This window comes from Triturus cristatus, chromosome 2_2 (assembly GCF_964204655.1).
Source record: "Triturus cristatus chromosome 2_2, aTriCri1.1, whole genome shotgun sequence".
In the NCBI taxonomy this organism is placed as follows: domain Eukaryota; kingdom Metazoa; phylum Chordata; class Amphibia; order Caudata; family Salamandridae; genus Triturus; species Triturus cristatus.
Window position 1 is genome coordinate 78,899,460 of NC_140582.1, and position 13,259 is coordinate 78,912,718.

The 13,259-nt window shown below is 48.8% G+C and overlaps 1 protein-coding gene across 2 annotated transcripts in view; it reads left to right on the plus strand.

Annotated features, from left to right (window-relative positions):
- The window catches only part of RBPMS (RNA binding protein, mRNA processing factor), a 653,722-nt gene that overhangs the window by 87,628 nt on the left and 552,835 nt on the right, over positions 1-13,259 (plus strand). The gene's annotated exons all lie outside the window — the stretch shown is intronic.

Here is a 13,259-nt window from a genome sequence, read left to right on the forward strand (position 1 = left end):
GGAGTACATGTAGTGATTGAGCACAAGTTGTGCGCTTCCACATAAACAAAGTGCTTGCCCTTCACACAGCAGTGATAATTTTGTTTATTTATCCAGGTGTCTGAGCTTAACTTCAGGGGCACACACAGAATATTTTAATGCTGAATGAATTAATGAATGCAGGGTTTGTGAAGCTCATGGCTGCTCAGAGAGTGCCCCGTCGCTAAAGCTATTAGTATGACCCAACACCTAAAGGAAACCCTTAGTGAACAGAAGAAAAGAGTAAGGTTTTCATCTTCCTATGAAAGACCTCCTCCGGGGGAAGCATCTGGCGGTCTAAAGGAAGCTGATTCTAGGCTCTGGCCGCTAAGACCGATAATGCTTTACCTCCCCTCCTTGCATGCTTGATGCGAGGCACTACCACCAAGGCTGCTGATGGCGATTACAAAGCTCTGGCAGGGCAGTAAAGGAGCACTCTGTTGGAGAGATAACCTAGGCTGGCTTGGAACAATGCCTGGTGGATCAAAGATACAGATTTAAAAAGAATCTGCTTTTTAATGGGCAGCCAGTGCAGAGATGTTATGAAGCCGGAAGTCGAAATTTATCTAGGAAGTCTCGGGATGGGCCAGGCAGCAGCATTTTGCACAACTGCCAAGCAGAGCCTGGGTGTTGTCCGCGTAAGAAATAATTTTACAGCCAAATGATTCCTCCAACACAGCCAGCGGGGACATAAGGACATTAAATAAATTGGGGCTTAGAGAGGAACCATGAGGCACTTCCGCCCTCTCCCCTTTGATGTCAGAAATAAAAGGCGACACTAATACCAGGTTCCCTCTGGAATTAAGGAATGACGGCAGCCAATTCCCCACAGAACCACCAACCGCCAGGTTGGCGAGGCGTTGTAAAAGAATCATGTATGGGATGGTATCGAATGCTGCTGATAATAGGATCATCGCTGCATTTTTGCCTTGATCCAGAAACATCTTGAAATGATCAAATATTTCTAGTAGCGCAGTCTCTGTGCTGTGGCAGGGACAACCCCTGCTCTAGGTAATCTGAGAGTTGGATATTGACCTGTTTTCCAGCATTTCAGCAAAATCAGGCAACAAAGAGATGGGCCTATTTTTGCTAAAGATGTTCAGATCTACAGATGGGTTCTTAAGAAGAGGAACCACCTTAGCCAGCTTCCAAGCAGTTGGCATAGTGCCGAATGATAAATAAAGGTTAATTACTCTTATTGATCGCCAGATTAATCACCTCAGCGGCAGCCGCTAGCATTGCAGGAGGACAACAGTTCAGCAGGGAGCCAGATTTGCAATTCAAAATTGCCTCAGCTGATTGCTCAAGGGAAATTGCCCTAAACTTGTCAAAATTACTGTTATTATAGTCCGGCCTCATAGATGGCGGAGCAGCCTTCGGAATAGGGAGATACCTTTGGATATTGTCAATTTTAGCCTCAAAGAAATCCCAAGTCCATTGCAAAACTCCTGTGAGGGGACAATCGCTCAGTTACAGCACTTTGGATAGAAAAAGGATATCGTGACCTAAAAAAAGCACAAGAGATACTAAAAGCACCACTGATTTTCCCCCTCAAAATATGCACTCTGTGCCTGTTTAATGGAGGTGTGGTAAATCCTGAGGGCGTACCTAAATTACTCTCCAGGGAGTAGTTTACACGCTATCCTTTCAGCAGCCAGGAAAGAGGAGAACCAAGGAATGGATACCCCTCCCTGCCTCTCCTTCTCCAACTGCCACAGGTCAGAGCCTTAGCAGCCCTGCTGAGTCAGGTAGAAATATCCTCCACACTTAAATCTACATTGTTACTCAAAAGGGGGAAAGTTCTAGCTAAGACCTCCGACCAGTCATTGTCCTTAAATTTGTTCCATGTGCAGAAAAGTGCCTGTGCTACAGGACTATAGCCTGTTGGGTGTGGTTATTAAACCTCCATCTGAATGGAATTTGGAAATGATCTGACCAGGGAATTTCCTCCAGGGGTCTGATATTAAGAAAATGGTTTGACAAGAACAAATCAATGATATGACCCGCTGAGTGAGTGGGGGAGGTTACAAGCTGAGACAAATTAAGAGATGCCATAATTTCAGCTAGAGTAGCTACCATCTAGTGAGAAGGATCATCGAAGTGAAGATTAAAATCCCCTAGCAGAGTAAAATTGGCAAAATATACTGAAAGATAAGCCAACGCAGAATCAAGTGATTTAATAAAATTACCCGCATAGCCCGGAGGGCGATAAATCAGTGCGCCTGTAGAAGACAATTGCGCCGATAATGAGAAGTGAAATCCCAAACTCTCAGCTTTGAGAATTTTGGGCAGCCCAAAGGTGGTACATTGCAACGAGCATTTAGAGGCAATCACCACCACCACCCCCAACGCCCTTTTAGTGGGTCCTATCCAAATGTATTAGAGAATAACCTTCTGGAATCACTAAGGCAGTATCAGGAGCAGAGTCATTAAGCCAAGTCTCAGTTATAAAAAACACATCCAATTCTAAGCTACTTAGAAGGTCAAAGATATTCAGTGAAGGATGGACATTGATGAACAGTGCAGATATTCCTCTCCTCTGACCACACGTCACCCTTACTTTCCCACCCACATTAGGGCATGCTTCTGCTGCCTGCCCAACTGACTCCTCAAAAGGAAGAATGGTGTGACAATCGGAGAAAGCTACCGCGCAAAGGCAGGCTCCTACCTCCAAATTCACAGAACATCACAGAGGCGACCCAAGTGCTTCTAACTTCTGCGCCGAGTACCTAAGGCAATCCAGCCTGGTGATACTAACACAGGCAGCATGGCTGGTCCTTGCCGTGGTCCAGAATCGGACTGGCACAGATGGACTTGCTTCTGGCACGCCGAAGCACATCCGTGCCACTGTGCTCCTTAAATAAGTAGTCATCTACTTTGCCAGCCGACTGGAGTACAGCGTGCCCAAAATGGCAACTCTAGTTGACCAAGGCAAGGAAAAAATGGTCGCGAAGCAGGAGGAACAAATAGAAAAACATAAGTAATGGAAGTCCCCCGGTCACCAAAATAAAGCAATGAAACCACTGTTAAAAAGCCCCCCCCCCCACCCCGACCACCCAATACCATTTAGATTCATCTTAAAATACACACAGGTAAATTTGTAAAGGCTTGTACCGCTCTTATGCCACTAAAATGCCTTAGCTAACTATGGTTATCATTTTATCACAAGGAGGGGAAATGGTATTGTGACTTAACGTTTTAGGTCTGGGATTTCTCAGTGGAGCTGCCAAGCAGATTTATTGTTTTGTTTAGAATATTCAGTGAGTGGGCTTTCGATTCGCCCATTTCAACGACATGCTTTCTTCAGCCAATACCTTTGCAGAGGTTTGAACAGGAGATCTTTATTATGCTTCCTACACCATCACAAGGTTCCAGTCATCTGGAGTCAGCTGTGGAATGTTCATTTGGCAGTTGAGGGGGGATGTACCAAGGGAGAAGCGAAATGGGGAAACAGACAGATTCAAATCAGGTCAGTAATTATAACACACCTCCCTTGGAAGGGAGAAGGGACAATAACACAACATCCTTATCAGGAATTCTAAGGAAGGAACAGGAAGATAATAGGACATACAGCCTTATAAGGAGGTGGAAGGGTAAGAACAACACAGGGAGAACTACATGGCAATAAGACAAAAAGAACTATCGGAGATGGCCTATAATGCAATCGTTTTATATCAATACACCTTTCAAGGAAAAGGAGAATGAACGTATACTGTAGAGGATTGGAGCGGACACGAACCCACAACATATTTGTAAAGAAGTCCAGTACATCATTACATAACCAGACAGCATAGGTACAAGGTTCAGTACATTATTTCATAACATAATCTTTGTGCCAATGAGGAGAACTCACTCTTCCAGATTCCTTAACGCCCTCGTGATCTTTCCTTACTCGCTCTTTTGTACCTTTATCACCTCTATTTTGTGAACTTGCCTGAACAGGATTATGTGATATTATTTTATCCATTACCCAGGTCTGGCTATTATCTAATACAACAACATTCCTCCCTACTAGAGATATTTTGTGCTGTGCACACGTGGGTTCAAATCCCATCCTCTTCACCAGTGTTACAAAGTGAACAAGCAGAGGCTCAAACAGGAGATCTTTATTATGCTTCCTACACCATCACAAGGTTCCAGTCAGCTGGAGTCAGATGTGGAATGTTAATTCAACAGTTGAGGGGAATGTCCCAAGGGAAAAGGGAAAGGGGATAACGGATTGATCCAAATCATGTCAGTAATTACAACACTTTCGTTATTCTAAGGTTGCTAAAAAGGTTTCTTTGGGTAGCACTACTATTTTATTTGTATGACACACCAATCATTGTATTACATTTATAGGGCGGATTTATTAAAATGTGCACCAAGTTTGCATCATAAATGTGACGCAAATCTGTTGCAAAGTGTTTTGGGCTTACTTTCCAGTGCAAATCCTGAATTGCGTTAAACAGTTTCCCTAAAGTAACAGAAAATAGCAGTATGTCCTACTGTACGTCTAAGAAGCATACCATTAATGGTACATGGACGTTCGCATGGGCTCACCCATGGATTTTGAGGCTAAACCCTATCTACTAACTTTGGTAGAAAGGGATTAGTATAAAAAATGTTGCCTCCTCGAGGCAGTCCCTAAAGATACTAACTGTGCCTGTGTGCAGCACTGTACAGCACACATATACAGTGATAAAGTGGTAAACTTTGTCAAAACAAGAAATATTTTGCCAGAAGTGTACCCTTCCAGTATAAAACCTATGCCTGACATCCCGCACACACCCTTGCACTGTAGTGAAAGAGTGTGCGCATTGGTGCAAGGCAGCCCGAATTACGCCATAGCAACAGCACCATATCTTAATAGATGTGGTTCTATTGGGCTCTCTTCTTTTCACACAACGCAACACAGCAACTTTTGTTACTGCTCATCGGTAAAACTTAGTTAATCTTCTCTTTCGTTTGTCCAAACCAAGCACTCTTAACCAATAATGTCTACCAGTATGGATGACATGTGACTCCTACACCTTGTAGTCCTCATTGTCTTATGTAACATTTCCTATACATTGAGTTACCCACTTGTATGACACATAGGGGCCGATTCACCGAACGAATCTGAGACAAAATCCTAAACTTACTACTTTTGGTATTCACAGAAGGCATTTAGTAGTAGTAAAGTTAGTAGTCCTAACTTTACTACTACTAAATGCCTTCGGTGAATACCAAAAGTAGTACGTTTAGGATTTTGTCTCAGATTAGTTCGGTGAATCGGCCCCATTGTCTCTGTATAATATGTTTGTGATGTAAAGCAGGCTACTTTAGGTTGCGTAACGCTATAAAATAAATAAATGTGAGGAACTAAGGAGAGATCAGGGGCATCCTTGAAGGGTGGTGGGGAGGGAAAGCGTGAAGAAGGAGGTAATTAGGGCACCATCAACGCTAAAGCCAGCCCTGCCCAATGCTATCTCCTGTCATCTCCACCGAGCACTTAACCTGAACTGCAGAAGGCACCATTTTACAAGAATATAACTCTCTGCCATCCCTACTGGCTCTGTCCTGTATGATTTGCTCTAATGAGCTAACTCTGCATGTGTTAGCACATTAGATTCAGACCTATTGTCTTTGCCAGTGCTTGCTTTATTCTTCTTCTTGGCCAGGAGAGCATTGACTCTGATTTCTTGCACTTCTTATTCGTTGTGCTCAGACCAGGAGGGGTAACAGAATGCTTTCATTTGGAAGTGCTTCTAGTCAACCACTGCCAGGGAAGAAGTATGCTGGGTACATGTTATGGGGTTATCGTGACCTCTGAATGTTTTCTGGGTTTCTTGCCCTCGTGTAGGGGTGTTATGTGATCTTCATTTTTATTTGTAGGAGGGAGGCGTGGGCGTCTGGACTCTGCGCTTGTACTCTGTGTGTATGCTCACAACAAGGGTGGTTGTGTCGTCTTGACATTAGGTATGTTCGAGGAGGGTAACCTGGCGCTCAGCCCACTGAGAAGCGCAATCTCAGTTGGATGATACCACTACTTTAGAGGGGTGGTATTAGCACCATGCTTCCATCCTGCACATTTTTGTACACGCCCTGTCTCGATGACTTCTTTTGCTCGTAACTTCTTCTTGGATACGCAATTCTTTACAAAAGCATTGTTTCGCTATACCATGCCACATCTGGTATGGGAGTTTAAAATCCATACCGGGTGCAAGTGGAGGGAGTCCCCACGGAGAGGACCATATATGCTAGCATTGTCTTAATGCGGGCACATGGGTGATTTCTGGCAAGAGAGGCATGTGTTTCCAGCTGCTCAGTCCATGTTCCAGTTGGAGGGATCAGTGCCCTGTATCTGAGTGGCCTGCAAGGGCCGCATAATTCCATTGTGTTCACAAAGTACTGTTAGGATGGATTGTGTAAACTGTCCCAGACTATGGGGAGACTTTAATGGAACCCTAACACAATTGTTTTTATTGCCTTGGTCTACTTTTTGTCATACTGCTGAGATGTTTGTTACCTTAAAATCCCTAAGAGAGAAATAAGAGTGCAGCATCTATTCTGTAAAGCGGCTCTTTTCTGAACTATGTTGTTTGTCTCATGTTAGCATTCGGCATTGTTCTTTCTTGTAGTATTTTTCGCCATTGTTTCATTTTGTTTATGATCGGCATGCGCCGTGCTTGCAAGAAAAAAAATGTCTACATCATGTTTCTTTTGGTTTCGTCTCAGCATTCGTCATGTCATTTTTGTATTTCGTTTACGATCGGCATGTATATGCATTTTACTTTTCTTTCCGATCGGCATGGTTTATAAGTTTTGATCCCAGCAGACATTTTTGCCTCCACCAGTAAGTACCCTTATTTCTCTCTCTAGGGTAGGGGATTCGTCGTGCTTAACAAAGTAACGGCCTCCTCCGTTCTACCTCAACTTGTAAACCTGCCACCAAAGAGACTGTGTGCTTGCTCCCTGTCATTATGTGCGAACTTTATTTCTCATGTTGTTTTCCACGGACAGAGACAAAGTGCTGTCATGAAAATGTGCCCACTCTTTTCCCAAAAGGCTTTCTTCGTCATCAAAACATGATTATTTATTTTGTACTAGCACCAGGATTCTTCTATTTTTTAATCCACTTTAAAAAGCCGAATTCTGGTGCTAGTCCAAAATAAATATATGTGCCAAACTGAAAGGGGGGTCATGTTGCTCTACTATGCGTTTACTTTTCATGTTTTGATAATGACGAAAGGCTTTGAGGGAAAATGGGTGCACGTTTATATGACAGTGCTTTGTCTCTGTACATGAAACACAACATGAGGAATAACATTTGCTCATCATTACAGAGGGCACGCATGCAATCTGTTTGGTCACAGTTTATGGGTTAAGCTAGAACAGCTGAGATGATTCACTAATCCCATAACCCACTGCATTCCTGGAAGAAATTATTGTGTAACATACAGGTCACAGTCTTTGTAAAGTGTCTCAGTGGGTTTTGCCCCATCTGCAAACAGCTGCTTATAACCTAGAAGCAGTGGCGTAACGAAAGTTGAGGGGGCCCCCCTGCAAAGTACACGAAGGGGGCCCCTTCCCCGGGCCACCACCAACCACTTTTGCAGAGGAGGCCCCCTGGAGCTTGAGGGCCCACCCTGCACCGAGGGGGCTGCGGGGGCTTATCTTACGCCACTGTGAAGATGCCAGAAATGACTGTTATTTCAGTTATGGAGCTATCGCATTAGAAATACAACAGACCTACAACTTCAGGCCATAAGACATCCAATTTAACACCAGGTAAAAAACAGAACATATTCATTTTGCACTGACATAGCAACAGTAATTAGCCCATAGTAAGCTTATTCTATTTTGGCCACAGCAAAAAAATAGAAAAACATTCTCATGTGCCCCGGCGGTGAGGTCTGTGGGACTGGCAGGTTTTTGTGCCCGGGGAGGTCTGTGGCGCTGGCAGGTTTCTCTGCCTGGGGAGGTTTGTGGGACTGGCAGGTTTCTCTGCCTGGGGAGGTCTGTGGGGCTGGCAGGATTCTGTGCTTGGGGAGGTCTGTGGCGCTGGCAGGTTTCTCTACCTGGGGAGGTCTGTGGGTCTGGCAGGTGTCTCTGCCTGGGGAGGTCTGTGGGACTGGCAGGTTTCTCTGCCTGGGGAGGTCTGTGGGGCTGGCAGGATTCTGTGCTTGGGGAGGTCTGTGGCGCTGGCAGGTTTCTCTTCTTGGAGAGGTCTGTGGGGATGGCAGGTCTCTCTGCCTGGGGAGGTCTGTGGGACTGGCAGGTTTTTCTGCCTGGGGAGGTCTGTGGGTCTGGCAGGTGTCTCTGCCTGGGGAGGTCTGTGGGACTGGCAGGTTTCTCTGCCTGGGGAGGTCTGTGGGGCTGGCAGGATTCTGTGCTTGGGGAGGTCTGTGGCGCTGGCAGGTTTCTCTTCTTGGAGAGGTCTGTGGGGCTGGCAGGATTCTGTGCTTGGGGAGGTCTGTGGCGCTGGCAGGTTTATCTGCCTGGGGAGGTCAGGTGGGTCTGGCAGGTTTCTGTACCCTGTGAGGTCTGTGGGGCTAACAGGTTTCTGTGCCCGGGGAGGTCTGTGGGACTAGCTGGTTTCTGTGCCCGGGGAGGTCTATGGGGCTGGCAGGTTTCTCTGCCTAGGTAGGTCTGTGGGACTGACAGGTTTCTCTGCCTGTGGAGGTCTGTGGGGCTGGCAGGATTCTGTGCTTGGGGAGGTTGGTGGGGCTGGCAGGTTTCTCTGCCTGGAGAGGTCTGTGGGGATGGCAGATTCTGTGCCTGTGGAGGTCTGTGGGACTGGCAGGATTATTTGCCTGGAGAGGTCTGTGGGACTGGCAGGTTTCTCTGCCTGGGAAGGACTGTGTGCCTGGCAGGTTTCTGTGCCTGGGGAGGTCTGTGGGGCTGGCAGGATTCTGTGCTTGGGGAGTTCTGTGGGGCTGGCAAGTTTCTCTGCCTGGAGAGGTCTGTGGGGATGGCAGATTCTCTGCCTGTGGAGGTCTGTGGGACTGGCAGGATTCTGTGCTTGGGTAGGTCTGTGGGGCTGGTAGGTTTCTGTGCATGGTGAGGTCTGTGGGTCTGGCAGGTTTCTGTGCCCGTGGAGGTCTGTGGCGCTGGCAGGTTTCTCTTCTTGGAGAGGTCTGTGGGGCTGGCAGGATTCTGTGCTTGGGGAGGTCTGTGGCGCTGGCAGGTTTCTCTGCCTGGGGAGGTCTGTGGGGCTAGCAGGATTCTGTGCTTGGGGAGGTCTGTGGGACTGGCAGGTTTCTGTACCCTGCGAGGTCTGTGGGGCTAACAGGTTTCTGTGCCCGGGGAGGTCTGTGGGACTAGCTGGTTTCTGTGCCCGGGGAGGTCTATGGGGCTGGCAGGTTTCTCTGCCTAGGGAGGTCTGTGGGACTGACAGGTTTCTCTGCATGTGGAGGTCTGTGGGGCTGGCAGGATTCTGTGCTTGGGGAGGTTGGTGGGGCTGGTAGGTTTCTCTGCCTGGAGAGGTCTGCGGGGATGGCAGATTCTGTGCCTGTGGAGGTCTGTGGGACTGGCAGGATTATTTGCCTGGAGAGGTCTGTGGGACAGGCAGGTTTCTCTGCCTGGGGAGGACTGTGTGCCTGGCATGTTTCTGTGCCTGGGGAGGTCTGTGGGGCTGGCAGGATTCTGTGCTTGGGGAGTTCTGTGGGGCTGGCAAGTTTCTCTGCCTGGAGAGGTCTGTGGGGATGGCAGATTCACTGCCTGTGGAGGTCTGTGGGACTGGCAGGATTCTGTGCTTGGGTAGGTCTGTGGGGCTGGTAGGTGTCTGTGCATGGTGAGGTCTGTGGGTCTGGCAGGTTTCTGTGCCCTTGGAGGTCTGTTGGACTGGCAGGTTTCTGTGCCCTAGGAGGTCTGTTGGGCTAACATGTTTCTGTGCCTGGGGAGGTCAGTGGGACTGGCTGATTTCTCTGCCTGAGGATGTCTGTGGGACTGGCAGGTTTCTGTGCCGGGGGAGGTCTGTGGGACTGGCAGGTTTCTCTGCCTGGAGAGGTCTGTGGGACTGGCAGGTTCCTTTGCCTGGGGAAGTCTGTGGGACTGGCAGGTTTCTCTGCCTGTGGAGGTATGTGGGACTGGCTGGTTTCTCTGCCTTGGGAGGTCTGTGGGGATGGCAGGTTTCTGTGCCTGTGTAGGTCTGTGGGACAGCCAGGTTTCTGTGCTTGGGGAGGTCTGTGGGGCTGGCAGATTTCTGTGCCCGGGGAGGTCTGTGGGGCTGGCAGGTTTCTCTGCCCGGGGAGGTCTGTGAGGCTGGCAGGTTTCTGCGCCCGGAGAGGTCTGTGGGGCTGGCAGGTTTCTGTGCCCAGAGGTCTGTGGGGCTAACAGGTTTCTGTGCCCAGAGAGGTCTGTGGGACTGGCAGGTTTCTCTGCCTGGGGAGGTCTGTGGGGCTAGCAGGTTTCTCTGCCTGGAGAGTTCTGTGGGGCTGGCAGGATTCTGTGCTTGGGGAGGCCTGTGGCACTGGCAGGTTTCTCTGCCTGGAGTGGTCTGTGGGGATGGCAGGTTTCTGTGTCTGGGTAGGTCTGTGAGACTGGCAGGTTTCTGTGCCCATGGAGGTCAATGGAACTGGCAGATTTCTGTGCTTGGGGAGGTCTGTGGAACTGGCAGGTTTCTGTGCCTGGGGAGGTCTGTGGGGCTGGCAGGTTTCTCTGTCTGGGGAGGTCTGTGGGACTGGCAGGTTTCTCTGCCTAGGGAGGTCTGTGGGCCTGGCAGGATTTTGTGATTGGGGAGGTCTGTGGTGCTAGTAGGTTTCTCTGCCTGGAGAGGTCTGTGGGGATGACAGATTCTGTGCCTGTGGAGGTCTGTGGGACTGGCAGGTTTCTGTGCGTGGGGAGGTCTGTGGGGCTGAAAGGTTTCTATGCCCGGGGAGGTCTGTGGGACTGGCAGATTTCTGTACCAGGGGAGGTCTGTGGGGCTGGCAGGTTTCCCTGCCTGGAGTGGTCTGTGGGGATGGCAGATTCTGTGCCTGGAGAGGTCTGTGGGGCTGGCAGGTTTCTCTGCCCGGGGAGGTCTGTGGGACTGGCAGGATTCTCTGCCTGGAGAGGTATAAGGGACTGACAGGTTTCTCTGCCTGGGGAGGTCTGTGGGACTGGCATGTTTTTCTGCCTGAGTTCTGTGGGACTGGCAGGTTTCTGATCTTGGGGAGGTCTGTGGGGCTGGCAGGTTTTAGTGCTTGGGGAGGTCTGTGGGGCTGGCAGGTTTCTGTGCTTGGGGAGGTCTGTGGGGCTGGTAGGTTTCTGTGCCTGGGGAGGTCTGTGGGGCTGGCTGGTTTCTCTGCCTGGAGAGGTCTGTGAGGCTGGCAGGTTAATGTGCCCGAAGAGGTCTGTGGGGCTGGCAGGTTTCTGTGCCCGGAGAGGTCTGTGGGGCTGGCTGGTTTCTCTGCTTGGGGAGGACTGTGAGTCTGGCAGGTTACTGTGCCCGGAGAGGTCTGTGGGGCAGGCAGGTTTCTGTGCCCGGAGAGGTCTGTGGGACTGGCAGGTTTCTGTGCCCGGAGAGGTCTGTGGGGCTGGCAGGTTTCTCTGCCTGGAGATGTCTGTGGGGCTGGCAGGTTTCTGTGCCCGGAGAGGTCTGTGGGGCTGGCAGGTTTCTCTGCCTGGAAAGGTCTGTGGGGCTGGCAGGTTTCTGGGGCAGGATGCTGGGTAATCTTGTCACACCCACAAAGTCAGGCATTTGGAGCCATTTATGGACCAGAAACATTGATCCTTTTACTGCTACTGAGCGAAGTACGAGGGTTTCAGGGCGGAAAAGTGCACGGAGCGACCCACAGTTCAAAGGTCGCAAGTTAGGTAGGTTGTGCTGGTGTTATAAAAAAAAGTCCAGAAAGAGAAGAGACTTACACGCGCTGGTGCCTGTTTCCACGGAAGTCACGTGCAACCTCTGATAGAACATGCTTCGTAACGTAGAAAGGCTGTAAATGTTATTTTTTCCTTTCATATCAATGGGGTAGGATTGGTGGTTATTTGCGACAGCAGTAAACAGAGGGGAAGTACATGGTATGCAGTGCCATGAGAATTAAGCTGCAGGTACTCAAATATGCAGCAGGAAAAGGCAAATTATGCGGTCCAATGCCGCACATTTTGTGATACTTATACTTAAATTTTTTAATTTTTGCACCTTTTAAGACTGTGCTGGCAAATGTTTCACCTCAGTCTCAGTTTAACAACCAAACAGCAAAGAGTAACTGAAAGGTGGCCTGTCAATTTTAGCGAAGGGCATTCGACTGTGCAGCAATGTATGTTGCTGTATTTTTGTAACTTTTATCTGTTTCAGCTATAAACCATTTTTTCTGCAAGCTGCAATTTATGTAGCACCACTGCCACCACAGCCCCAATCCTCACCCTCTCTGCCGCAACCCTCCCCCCCCACTCCATCCACTCACACCCTGATGTCCAGTTCAGCTGGACCCGCCCCTTCAGAACCAACATCACTCGGCAGCTAGAAATCAGCGACAAGAAATTGGGTCAGTTTTCGGGGAAGGTGGGTACCACTTTGCCTTGACAAAGTCGGGCGAAACCAGGGAACTTCTCCCAAAGTCACAGAAGAAGGTGTAAATTCATAGGTGAAGGGTACATTTTCTTGTGCCCACAAACTTCAATGACGATTTTTGGGTTTTCTGTAAAATTGCAAATCAACATAAATCGCAGGTGAAACTGATGACACACACTTTCAATCTTTAATGTGTAACATAACCCCCCCCCCTCTTTTCAAAACAACCTTCATGTACCAAAGGCGCCCTTCTTTTACTAAATGCCTTCACTCTAAACTGGAGACCTTACGCACACAAGTGGTCGTCTCAATGAATTTTGGGTGGGGTGCACTTGCCTGCGGGGGGGGCATAGACTGGGGGAACAGACATGACTCACCTGCGCGGGCTGCAGAAGTCAGGGCAAACAAGGCTAGCCAGAGAAATAATTAAATTATGGCCGGTGGTCGCCGTCGCACGTTACCTCTCAATTGTCTCCACTCTGGCCTCTGGGATGCCTCCTCGCTTCACCAGTCAGCAATGCGCATGACAATTGGTCAACAGCCCCACCCTAAGGGTGAAGAGTAAGACCGCGCAGATGTGGCGGCGGAGACATCTGCACGCTACGCAGTGTGCACCATTATCATTTTTTAAAGATTTTACAATTTAATTTATGAAGAAAAGTCAAGAGCAAGCGTAAGTTACATAACCTACCTATATTAATTAATTACCTATCCCAGATGGTCACAGATGTGTAGTGCTTGCTGGCACCGCCGAGGGGGCCCCTGGAGCGCTAGGGCCTCC